The sequence below is a fragment of the Sapajus apella genome, unplaced genomic scaffold (genome assembly GCF_009761245.1).
Source record: "Sapajus apella isolate SASKATOON/1434 unplaced genomic scaffold, GSC_monkey_1.0 scaffold5, whole genome shotgun sequence".
In the NCBI taxonomy this organism is placed as follows: Eukaryota; Metazoa; Chordata; class Mammalia; order Primates; family Cebidae; genus Sapajus; species Sapajus apella.
Window position 1 is genome coordinate 4,433,657 of NW_022436945.1, and position 12,309 is coordinate 4,445,965.

General features: G+C 39.8%; 2 long non-coding RNA genes across 2 annotated transcripts in view; both read right to left on the minus strand.

Moving 5' to 3' along the window:
* The window catches only part of LOC116546497, a 7,303-nt gene extending 2,755 nt beyond the window's left edge, over positions 1 to 4,548 (minus strand). The window contains exon 1 of the long non-coding RNA XR_004266735.1: positions 4,333 to 4,548. This is a non-coding gene — a long non-coding RNA (uncharacterized LOC116546497). The remainder of the gene's footprint in view (positions 1 to 4,332) is intronic.
* Positions 1 to 12,309, minus strand: part of LOC116546478 — a 176,454-nt gene that overhangs the window by 34,524 nt on the left and 129,621 nt on the right. The gene's annotated exons all lie outside the window — the stretch shown is intronic.

Sequence of the window (12,309 nt, forward strand, 5' to 3'; positions counted from 1 at the left end):
GAGAGAAAGAGAAAATACTGGTTTTGATATTGCCTTCAAGAAGCATATCTTTTTGATTCTAGGACTGAGACACACAGTAAATGAAAATATAAATATGTTAATTATTTTAATCAATTTAGGTATAATTTAATGCAGCAAGATACACCACTATTAAGTGTAAAATTAGAAATTTTGAAAAATAAATATAGTCACGCAACTGCCACTACCCTCATGATTCAGAACATTTCCATCGCCCCAAAAAGCAACCTCATGTTCCGTGGTAGTCAATATCCTTCTTGATCCCAGCTTTTAGCAACCAGTAATCTGCTTTCTGTCACTATAGTTTTGCCTTTTGTTTGATAATTTCAGAATCATACAATGTGTAGTCTTTGTGTCTGGCTTCTTTTACTTAGCATAATGTTTTTGAGATTTATCCATGTTATTTCATGTGTCAATGCTATTTTCCCTTTCATTTATGAACATTATTCAATTGAATAAATACATCACAATTTTTTTTGTTTCTCTATCAGTTGATGGACATTTGGGCTGTGTCCAGGTTTTAGTTATTATGAATAAAGCTACTATGAACAGAAAAATCTCTGTATAGACATATGTTTTCATTTCTGTTAGGCAAATACCTAGGTGTGGGATTGTCGGGCTGCATAATAAGTGTTTATCTTACTGTATATGAAACTATCAAATTGTTTTTCAAAGTGGCTGTTTGATTTTGAATCCCCGTCACATTCTGCCCCCTGGACCTGTCTGTTATCCATCAACCAAATCCTTCCCAATGTCCTCTACCTCTTCTCTCTATGTTTCAGTTACTGTCTTCATGGTATACATACCACAAGATTAAAAGGTCAAGTTGAATATTCTGTTTACTCCTGTTGGCCCTTTCACATCGTATCTCCTCACTTGCCCCCACCAAGAACTCCAACTCCTCCTGAAGTGCACTTCACTTAATAACTGCTCTTCTCCAACACAGCCATGCTGCTCTCATCTGATGCTCTCCTGATCACTGTTCTTTTTTCATTGGTGATATTAGCATCTGCATTCCTGTCTTCTTCTCTAACATTTTGTCTTTCACCATAAATTTTATTTTTTACTCAACAAATATTTTTAGAGGTCTATTTGTGTTAGGCACAGCTTCAGCTATTTGTTTACAGTAATAGACAAAAAGATTAATAAATTGATATCACAGTCTTCATTTAGCATGTATTTTAATGGAAACATGCATACATACATATATTTACAATATGCATACATACATATGTATATACATACACATGCACATTTATATAATTTATGGATAAAAGCAAAGCCAGAAGGGGTTAGGCATGGGTTTTTTTTGATAGGAGGAGGTAAATTTGTGTCAGCTTTTAATAGTATATTATAGGAAGGCCACACTGAGAAGCTGAAAGCAGGTCATGAATTTCTGTAGGTAAAGATATATATTAGTCCATTTTCATGCTGCTGATAAAGACATATCCAAGACTGGAAAGAAAAAGAGCTGTAACTGGACTTACAGTTTCACATGGCTGGGGAGGCCTCAGAATCATGACGGGAGGTAAAAGGCACTTCTTACATGGTGGCAGCAAGAGAAAATGAGGAAGAAGCAAAAGCAGAAACCCCTAATAAACCCCTGACTTATCACTACGACAAGAACATTATGGAGGAAACTGCCCCCATGATTCAAATGATCACCCACAACACATGGGAATCATGAGAGTACATTTCAAGTTAAGATTTGGGTGGGGACACAGCCAAACCATATTATTCTACCCCTGGCTCTTCCAAATCTCATGTCCTCACATTTCAAAACCTTCCTTCCAAAATCATGCCTTCCCAACATCCTCCAAAGTCTTAACTAATTTCAGCATTAACCCAAAAGTTCACAGCCCAAAATCTCATCTGAGACAAGGCAAGTCCCTTCCACCTATGAGCCTGTAAAATCAAATGAAAGCTAGTTAATTCCTAGATACAATGGAGGTACAAGTATTGGTTAAATACAACCATTCCAAATGGGAGTAATTGGACAAAACAAAGAGGTTACAGGCCCCATGCAAGTCTGAAATCCAGCAGGGCCATCAAATTCTAAAGCTCCAAAATGATCTCCTTTGACTCCATGTCTCACATCCAGGTCACACTGATGTAAGAGGTGGGTTCTCATGGTCTTGGGCAGCTCTGCTCCTGTGGCTTTACAGGGTGTAGCTCCACTCCTGGCTGCTTTCACAGGCTAGCATTGAGTGTCTGCAGCTTTTCCAGGTGCACAGTGAAAGCTTTTGGTGGATCTATCATTCTGGGGTCTGGAGGACAGCGGCCCTTTTCTCATAGCTCCACTAGGCAGTGCTCCAGAAGGGACTCTGTATGGGACCTCCAACCCCACATTTCCCTTCTGCATTGTCTTAGTAGAGATTCTTCAAGAGGGTCCTGCCCCTGAAGCAAACTTTTTTCTGGGAATCCAGGCATTTCCATAGATCTTCTGAAATCTAGATGGTTCCTAAACCTCAATTCTTGACTTCTGTGCACCTGCAGGCTCAACACCATGTAATAGCTGCCAAGGTTTGGAGCTTCCACCCTCTGAAACCATGGCACCTTTTAGCCATGGCTGGAGGAGTACCTTGGCATGCTTTAGCCATGGCTACAGCAGCTTGGATGCAGGGCAGCAAGTTGCTAGGCTGCACACAGCATAGGACCCTGGGCCCAGACTCCAAAACCATTTTTTTTCTCCTAGACTTCTGGGTCTGTGATGAGAGGGGCTGCCATGAAGACATGACATGACCTGGAGACCTTTGTCTAGATTAACATTCAGCTCCTTGTTACTTATGCAAATTTCTGCAACCAGCTTGAATTTCCCCTCAAACAATGGATTTTCCTTTTCTACTGCATTGTCAGGCTGCAAATTTTCTGAACTTTTATGCTCTGTTTCCTTTTTAAAGTGAAGTGCTATTAACAGCACCCAAGTCACCTTTTGAATGCTTTGCCGCTTAGAAATTTCTTCTGCCAGATACCCGAAGTCATCTCTCTCAAGTTCAAAGTTCCACAAATCTCTAGAGCTGGGGAAAAATGCCACTAGTCTTTTGCTAAAAGATAACAAGAATCACCTTTGCTCCAGGTCCCAATAAGTTCCCTATCTCCATCTGAGGCCACCTTAGACTGGACCTTATTGTTCATATCACTATAAGCATGTTGTCAAAGCCATTAAACAAGTCTCTAGGAGATTCCAAACTTTCCCACATTTTTCTTCTTCTGAGCCATCCAAACTGTTCCAAACTCTACCTGATACCCAGTTCCAAAGTCACTTCCACATTTTCAGGTATCTTTTCAGCAATGCTCCACTCTACTGGTACCAGTTTACTCTATTGGTCCATTTTTATGCTGCTGGTAAAGACATACTCGAGACCAGGAAGAAAAAGAGGTTTAATTGGACTTATAGTTCTACATGGCTGGGGTGGCCTCAGAATCATGGCAGGAGATGAAAGGTACTTCTTAGACAGCCGCAGGAAGAGAAAAATGAGGAAGAAGCAGAGCAAAAACCCAATAAAACCATCAGATCTTGTGAGACTTATTCACTATCATGAAAAGAGTTGGGGGGAAACTGCCGCCATAATTCAAATTATCTCCCACTGGCTCCCTCCCACAACACATGAGAATTATGGGAGTACAATTCAAGATAAGATTTGGATGGAGACACAGAGCCAAAAATATATCAAGAGAGCTCCAAGCAGAAGCAATCATAAATACAAAATCCTTGAGGCTGGAAGATGCCCAAGGAATATGTTCGGCAAGTGAAAAGGCCAGATTGCCTGGAGCACAGTGAGCAATGAGAGAACAATTTTTGTACAACCATTTTCATTTTTTTTAATAATATTGTAAATATCTCAGAAAGGATGTATTGTTTCTAATCAACATCAAAAAAGTCATCACGATGACATGTTACCCTGTCCCCACATTGCCATCCCTGCCCCCCAAAGTTATCCAAATACTAGTAGGAAATTACAAAAAACAAAAAACAACAATCTACCCTCAGCCCTGACTTAAGTGAGTCAAGTGTTCAGTGCCACATATACAATGTGTGTGTGTGTGTGTGTGTGTGTGTGTGTGTGTGTGTGTGTCAGTGATGGTGGAACACAGGGATCTGTGCATCCATGAGAGTTGATGTGAACAACTGGTAACAGCAGTAGTGGGAAGCCTCCTTCCCTGGGGCCTGCTGGAAAGACAGCAGCGAAGGACAAATGCAAGCAGGGGCTCAGCCTGGCCCTCCCTGTGTCCGCAGAGCCCAATAGCTCAGGGAGATGAGAGTGGCATGGTGGCTTGCCCATAAGAAGCTGGGCAGGCCTGAGCTGTGTGCACAGCTCAATGTCACTGATAACTAGGGAAATGCAAATCAAAACCACAGTGAGATACCATCTCCCACCAGTCAGAATGGCTATCATTAAGAAGTCAAAAAATAACAGATATTGGCAAGGTTATGGTGAAGGAACATTTATACACGATTGGTGGGAGTGTAAATTAGTTCAGCCATTGTGGAAGACAGTGTGACAATTCTTCAAGGACCAAAAAACAGAACTACCATTCAACCCAGAAATCTAACTGGTATAGACCCAAACAAATATAAATTGTTCTGTCATAAAGACACATGCACACACATGTTTATTCACACTAGCAGAGACATGGAATCAACCTAAATGCCCATCAATGGTAGACTGGATAAAGAAAATGTGGTACTTATACACCATGGAATACTATGTAGACATAAAAAAGAATGAGATTATGTCCTTTGCAGAAACATGAATGAAGCCAGAGGCCATTACCCTTAGCAAACTAACACTGAAAAGGAAAACCAAATACCACAGGTTCTCATTAGTAAGTGGGAGTTAAAAGATAAGAACATGTAGACATAAAGAGGGGAACACCACACACTGGGGCCTTTCCAAGGGTGAAGGGTGGGAGGAGGAAAAGAAGCAGGAAAAATAACTGATGGGTACTAGGCTTAATACTTGGGTAATGAAATAATCTGTACAACAAACCCCCATGACACAAGTTTACCTACGTAACAAATGTGCACATGTACTCCTGAACTTAAAAGAAATTAAAATTTCAAAAACCAAACAAAGATCCAGTGGTTACTCAGCTCTGCTTAATCACCCTAACTTATAGGCTTAATACATTTACTTTTTCATTCTCTCAGTGATCATTGTAGATCTTCTCTGAGGTTTTCAAATATGGTAATTTTCCATTTCCCCATTTCAGGGAAATTCAGTATTTCCTTGAGAGAAACACTGTCAGCTGGTGACTGCATTTCTTATTAAACTGAGAAAACACATGCAAATGTGGGCTCCCTCAGCTCCATAAAACGGAATCCACCACGCTGTCTCTATGTGTACCTGTGCATTTTGCCTGACTTCCTGCTAAAGTGAGTGACCTGCCTCTCTGGAGCTACTTTTTTAAAATCTGGATTCTATCTCTTCTCATCTATTAAATGAGTTTTCTTCTAAAACTAGTTTTTTTCATCACCTGAATCTTTATTGCCCTCCACCTGCTAGGCTAATCTCATCTACATTCAAAGGTGCCATAACAAAACTCATCATTTTTTTGAGTTTTTTTTTTATTTTACTTTATGTTTATACTATATCCAGCATTTCTCCCATGTTATCCCTCCCCATCTTAACAAAAACATTTCCACTGACCCCGCATCTCATTTAGGCCACCTCCCCCTTTCTTTGCTTCTCTTAAAAACAACTCTTCAAAAGAGTTGTCTCTACATGATTTCAGTTTCTTCCATTCTCCTTTCAGCCCATTTCAAATACAAACTTCCTTAACAAATAACTAAAGCTACTCTTTCAAGGTTATTAACAACCTTCATGTTGCCAACTTTAGTGACCAATTTTCTGTTTCACCTTATTCCAGATCGCCACAGCATTTGACAGAGTCAGTTCCTTCCTCTCTCCTTAACTACTTCCTTCGCTTGGTTTCCAGGGCACCACCCCTTTCCTACTCTCCTTCTCGCTCACCACTGACACCTGAGCAGTCTCTTTTGCATGTCTATCTTGAAGTGCCTCAGGGCAAGGTCCTCATGCTTCTCTCTCCATGGGTTCCCTCGTGATCTCATCATGACTGTAAATATCATCTACAGTAGTGCCCCCTCATCCATGTGGAGTGTGTTCCAACACTCCCAGCAGACGCTTGAAACCATGGATAGCACCAAATCCTATATAGACTCTGCTTTTTCTTATACAGAAAGCTTTTTCTTATTCATTCTCTTGTACCTACGATAAAGTTTAATTTATAAGTTAGTCACAGTAAGAAATTAACAATAATAATAAAAGAAAACAAGGATAACAGTATACTATAATAAAATTATGTAAATATGGCCTCTCTCTCTTTCTCTCTCCCTTCCTTCTCAAAATATCTTCTTGTACTGTGCACACAGGTAACTGAAACCACAGAAACGAAACTGTGGGTAAAGTGGAACTACTGTATATGCTGAGTCCTCCCAAGCACCAAAATTACAAGTCTCATTGCCTTCAGGAGTCCCCAGCTGGATGTTTAATAGGTATCTCAGTCTGTACAAGATCAGAACAGAACTCTTGATTTCTCACCACCACCGCCACCAACACCCCCTCCCCCTCCACACACACACACATTCAAACCTCCTGTGTCTACTCCCAGTTTTCTTTTAATACATGGCACCACTACTACTCAGTTGTTTTATTTTTTTTTGCTACTGCTGCCATCACAAAATAGCACAGACTGGAGGCTTAACAAAGAGATTTATTTGTTCTTGATTCTTGAGGCTAGGTACTCAAGATCAAGGCGTTTGAACCTTCAGTTTCTTCTGAGATCTCTCTCCTGGGCTTGCAGAGAGCAGACTTCTCCTTATGTCTTCACATGGTCAACTCTCTGTGCATATGCACATGTCTGGTATCTTCCTATATGTACAAATGTCCTTTTTGTATAAGGATTATCAGTCATATTGGATTAGGGCCTACCTTAAGGGCTTCACTTTAGCTTAATCACCTCTTGAAATACCTTGTCTCCAAATACAGTCACATCCTGAGGTACTATGGCTAGAACTTCAACATAAAAATGCTGGACATAGAGAGACACATAATTCATTCAATAACAATTGCTCAATCCAAAGCTTCAGATGACATTCCTGTTTCTCTATTTTACTGCTTAATACATCAATGAGTCCTTTCGATCTAGCTTCAAACATGTCTTAAATTTGATCACACACAATCTCTATTTCTAGAGCCTAGATACTGGAGTCTTCCCAGAACTGGCATCCATACTTCCAAACTTGCCCACACAGTAGCTAGAGGGAAAATTAAATATATTAATTCAATAGTTCAATGGATTCCTGATGTACTTAGAATAAAATCCAAACCCCTTACCTTTGTCAGCATGATTTATCCCCTGCCTCTCTCTCCTATCTCAGCATCCATGTGTCTCTGCTTGATTTCCATGCTCTAGCCACACTGGGCTTCTTGCTATCTTTATACCAACCACATTAACTCTAGCATCAGACATGTGACATTTTCTAGTTTCTCTGACTGAAACACTATTCCTCTATACTTGGTATGGGTTGACCTCTACTCATCATTTAGCTCTCTACCTCCCAGTGATGCTCCATCCCTTTACTCTACCCTATTCTCTTCAGGGTTCATGTCATTCTCTGAATTATGTTTAGTTACCCATTTCCTGTCTCTGCAACTAAAATATAAAGTCCAAGATGTCACAGACCTTGCTGTCTTGTCTACTGTTATATTTTCAGTGCTTAGAGTATAATCACATATAGCACACGCTCAACACTTAGTGAATACATAAATCAATGATGAATAAGTGAATATTATTTTTACCACCAGTTTGTAGTTTTAGAAGTTGAAGCTGAGGCATTTTGAACAGGTTGCCCAAGGTCATATGGCTGTAAATGGCCACCGCAGAGCTGAAATATACTTACTTTAAATTCGCATCTTGTGTGTTCTTATCACAACACAATGCCTAGCTGGGACTTAGAATAATCTTCTGGGTTGAAATTTTAAAATGATTGGAAGATTTACTATTAAATTATTGTCACTTTAACTTGCTCTTATGCCATCTTGTGACAGCCAGACATGTTCTCCCATAGTCCCAGAATGGAGACATGTAACTTACACTCGCCCCACTCAGAACACAAACACAGCAGAAACCACACCTTCCAGAGAAAAACAGGTGTAAAGAGACTGTGAGAATATCATTCATTTTCCTTTAGTGTCCTGTCCAAAACAAGAAGAAATTTTTAATAGTGGGGAAATTTTTTCCCAGCTTCATATCTGCTTTTGTTTTCAAAAATTTTTTGTTATTGCTGTAGATAAGCTCATAGACTCTCCGTTGTATTGTTTTTCACCAGAACGTTTTGAAGATTAGATTTTACTTCTGTGAGTAGCTTAAGTAACAGAAATTTATTATCTCCCAATCCTCGAGGCTACAAGTCTAAGATTAAGGTGTTGGCAAGGTTGGTTCCTTCTGATGACTGCGAGAAAGAATCTGTTCCATGGCATTCTGCCCATGTCTGTGTCTGTCTCCAAATTTCCCCTTTTTAAAGAACTCTAGTCATATTGAATTCAGGCCCACCTTCATAATATAATTTTAACTTGATTACCTCTGCAAACATCCTATCTCAAAATAAGGTTATATCCTGAGGTACCAGGATTTAGAATGTCAACATATCACTGTTGGGGCGGAGATGGGGAGCACTATTCAGCCATTAACAATTCTTACAAGTACTCTAAGAATTAGACATCCAATTGCCAGAAAATTGTAAAAGTAACAAATCAACCTCTTATACAATATCCTCAAATTTACCATTTCTGGAAAGAAAGGGGAGGCAGATGAAAAAATAACACATTCACTGAGAAAATACTATTACTTCATTCTTTAATTCAATTACATTGAATTGAATGAATTTCAAATCAATTTTATCTAATGAACTCATGACATTATCTTATTCCACTCTTAAAACATCCAGGTGAATAATATTGCTACTGACACAGAAAGATATTAAGATAAAGATAGGCAGAGTAAAACAGTTGTTGTCAACATAATGGAAAAGTTTTCATGTCTTGTGATTTTTATGTGATTCTAAAGCCATGCTTTCATGTATGCTAACCTTCTCATGACTCTTGCCTTTAATAAAAGAGAAGTAGAAATCAATCTCTGGTCACAAGGTTTTTATAGTCTAGCTAATAAAATGAGCTGTATACACAATTGAAGATGAATTCAAAATCAAATATCAACGAGACCAAATTTAAGTTTCTTGGTAAAAGAGACTTTGTCTTATTCATCAATTAGGCCTCAGTACAAAGTTCAATGCCTAGCACAAAAAGGATGCTCAATACATATTTGCCAAATGAGTAGGTGAAAAAGTGCATGAACAAACAGCAGCATGTTAAGATGCGATTCATTCAGCAAGCCATCTATTGAATGCTTCTCATGAGCCATGTATGTGCCAGGTACTGCTTCAAAGGGAACAGAAATATGCATGCCTTAAAGGAAGAAAACCTGGAGAATGAATCAAATAAGGTCAAGCTCCTCCCATGATTCACCTACATAAGGATCACTCTAGCCCCACCTGTGAGAATAAGACACAACTACTATTTTCCAAGAACTCTAGTAGATTAATTATTAAAAGAACTAATATTTATTGAGTGTTCACATGTTGAAAGACACTGTTTTAATTACTTTTTACATGTGGATGCATTTCTTGCTTACAACATCCCCATGAGCCGGGTATTGTTACTATTCCCATTTAATGGATGAGGTAACTGAAGCAGAGAGGGTAGGAATGTGCCTGAAGACATACAGCTGGATGACCAAGCTAGAACTGGAACTCAGAGAGGTTGATTCAAGAGCTTGTAGTCTTATGGAATACAGTATATGTGAAGAAATTAAAACACAGGTTTTAAAACTCAATATGACAAAATGTTAACAGTCATTGAATCTAGGCACTAACTTTAAGGGTGATTAATGCAGTTTAATTTGTATATTTATTCAAAATTTTCATGATAAAACAGTTAAGAAAAAGAATAGGTTTTGAGGAGTTTAGATCAATGTGAAACACACACACATATCCTAACTTACAGTTCAATAAATGAGGACAAATGCTAAGAATCTAAGGCACAGCAGGACTCATCTGTTGGTAGATGTATGTCTATTTTCTCCCAAGTTTCTTGGATCCTTGAGAGTAGGGACTGTAGCCTCCAATAATGTATTTCCAGCACTCAAAACTGAATCCAAAATATGGTCAATGTTTAATGATGCTCAATGAACAAATGAATGAAAGAAAAGGAATGAGAGGTCCAATCTGATGTAGGGCAGGGAGATGGTTAGAACGATGGCATATCAGTTTCCTAGGGCTTCTAATACAAAGTATCTCAAATGGGCATCTTAAAACAACAGAAATCATTTGCTTTACAGTTCTGGAGGCTAAAAATCCAAAATCAGGATGTCAGCAGGGCCCCCTCCCCCTGAAATGTGTAAAGGAGTATCCTTCCTTGCCTTTCCTAGTGTCTGGTGTTGGCCCCTACCAATCCTTGATATTCCGTGGCTTGCAGCTGGACCACTTCAATCTCTGCATTGGTCATCACATGGCATTCTCCTTGGGTGTTTCTTTCCTCTTCTGATAAGGACACCAGTCCTATCAGAATAAGGGCCCATCCTATTTCGTATGACCTCATCTTAACTAATGATAACTACGAAGAAACTATTTTTTAAATGAGGTCACATTCTGAGCTACTGTGAGTTAGGACTTCAATATATCTTTTGAGGGGTCATAATTCAATCCAGAACATATGATACCAGGAGAGATGCATCCATCCTAACACAGCTTATCTCTCCAAATGTTCAAAAGAGCACAAACTTAACTAGAACGCTTCAGCATGTAAGATGGGAACAAGCTTAATATGTGTTCATTGACAATCCTGACATGGCAAGGAATTTTATAATCTCTGCCAATCAAATGCCAGCAACAGCTGGCTTTCTCCCAGTGCCAAGTCAGCTTTCTCAAACAGTTTATGACTGGCTTCTCAGCAGCTATTTATGTTTTCAGAATATTAAGCAGTGTGTAGTCACTTTCTCAGGGAGGGCTTCTCAGTGTGGTTTCTAAAAATGTGCTGAATGTGTTTCAGAAGAGGAAAGGCACCAGGGGTCCTTTAGTGGGGCACGCTGAGCCTTGTAATCACAAACAGATGAGAGCTTCCTGGTTCTGATGCCAAGAAACCAGCAAGAGTCCCAAAAATCAGCTCACAATCAGCCTGGGCAAAATCACCATCTTACAAAAATTGTCATAGACTCCTTCCTTCTGAAAAAGTCCACAACCCTCTAAGAAACTCAATTTGCTGATATGGTAAGGGAACCCAGTCTTCCCAGCTTTGTGGTCTAGAATTCATGAAAGGCCTTCTATGGCCTCAAATTGACATAGAGAGCTCCCCAAAATAATTATGCACTGAGCAATGCCAGGGCTTTGTCTTCCTCTCCATGTATCCACCGACACTGGTGAGCTCTTGCATCTGCTAAGATTCTAGAGAGCTACCAGCAGAATCTGACTGTAACTTAAAAGAAGGGAGAAAAGTGCTTATTGGATGGTTACTATGGCGGCGTGTAGGGCCATGGGAAGTCTCAACAATCTCAGACACCTGGGGCTGTACTGAAGTTCAGGAATGGGGAAACTGACATTGATGTTCTCATTGTGGAAAGAACCTAAAGCCCTGGGTGCCTGTGGGTCTTCAGTCAACATTCCAATTTTTATCCTCGCTAGTGTTATCTGCCCTTTTGAGTAATACAACAGAGAGGAAAAAGTCAGTTCTCAAGTGAAAGAATGCTATTATCATAAGCAAAGAGAAAAAGCATTGGAGTGGACAGCAGCACCAGCTCCCCCCAAGAGACCCAGGCATAGGATTGTCAGAGGACTCACTTAACCTTGCCTAGCAGCAGGCAGATCTACCACAGCCTGTTTTCCTGAGGCCACACTCCGGGGAGCCCTGCATGATCAGCAAGGCTCTGGGTCTGCCCAAACCATGGAGAAGGGGTACCAGATGGAGAAGTAACCCACCCAAAAAATGTCTAATTAGGGATTCCCATAAGAGAGTCCATCAAGCAAGATCAATCAATTACTTTCAATATCCTTCTTCCTGCCCAGAGCTAGTACCTAACATAAAATGCTAAGACCAGTGAGCCCTGCTCTAACTCCTACAGGAGATAAAACAGTTTCCTTAATCTGGCATTTAATACCCTCTGTAGCAGTAGGTTTCTATTTCCAGGATACTTTCCAGAATGTTCTGAGGCTCAAAC